Source organism: Palaemon carinicauda, chromosome 32 (assembly GCF_036898095.1).
Source record: "Palaemon carinicauda isolate YSFRI2023 chromosome 32, ASM3689809v2, whole genome shotgun sequence".
NCBI classification, from domain to species: Eukaryota; Metazoa; Arthropoda; class Malacostraca; order Decapoda; family Palaemonidae; genus Palaemon; species Palaemon carinicauda.
In genome coordinates, this window is record NC_090756.1 from 22,604,770 (window position 1) to 22,605,978 (window position 1,209).

Consider the following 1,209-nt stretch of genomic DNA (forward strand, 5'->3'; position numbering starts at 1 on the left):
TCTGTATCTGAGAGATGCTGTTAAATTGATGCTGAGAGATGCTGTTAAATCTATATCTGAGAGATGCTGTTAAATTGATGCTGAGAGATGCTGTTAAATCTGTATCTGAGAGATGCTGTTAAATTGATGCTGAGAGATGCTGTTAAATCTGTATCTGAGAGATGCTGTAATGCTGTTACATTTGTATCTGAGAGATGCTGTTAAGTTACTGCTGAGAGATGCTGTTAAATCTCTATCGGAGATGCTGTTGAATTGCTGCTGAGTGATGCTGTTAAATCTATATCTGAGAGATGCTGTTAAATTGATGCTGAGAGATGCTGTTAAATCTGTATCTGAGAGATGCTGTTAAATTGATGCTGAGAGATGCTGTTAAATCTGTATCTGAGAGATGCTGTAATGCTGTTACATTTGTATCTGAGAGATGCTGTTAAGTTACTGCTGAGAGATGCTGTTAAATCTCTATCGGAGATGCTGTTGAATTGCTGCTGAGTGATGCTGTTAAATCTATATCTGAGAGATGCTGTTAAATTGATGCTGAGAGATGCTATTAAATCTTTATCTGAGAGATGCTGTTGAATTTCTGCTGAGAGATGCTGTTAAATCTGTATCTGAGAGATGTTGTTAAGTTGATGCTGAGAGATGCTGTTAAATCTCTATCTGAGAGATGCTGTTAAATTGCTGCTGAGAAATGCTGTTAAATCTGTATCTGAGAGATGCTGTTAAATTGATGCTGAGAGATGCTATTAAATCTTTATCTGAGAGATGCTGTTGAATTTCTGCTGAGTGATGCTGTTAAATCTATATCTGAGAGATGCTGTTAAATTGATGCTGAGAGATGCTATTAAATCTTTATCTGAGAGATGCTGTTGAATTTCTGCTGAGAGATGCTGTTAAATCTGTATCTGAGAGATGTTGTTAAGTTGATGCTGAGAGATGCTGTTAAATCTCTATCTGAGAGATGCTGTTAAATTGCTGCTGAGAAATGCTGTTAAATCTATATATGAGAGACGCTGTTTAATTGATGCTGAGAGATGCTGTTAAATCTGTATCTGAGAGATACAGCATCTCTCAGATGCTATTAAATCTTTATCTGAGAGATGCTGTTGAATTTCTGCTGAGTGATGCTGTTAAATCTATATCTGAGAGATGCTGTTAAATTGATGCTGAGAGATGCTATTAAATCTTTATCTGAGAGATGCTGTTGAATTT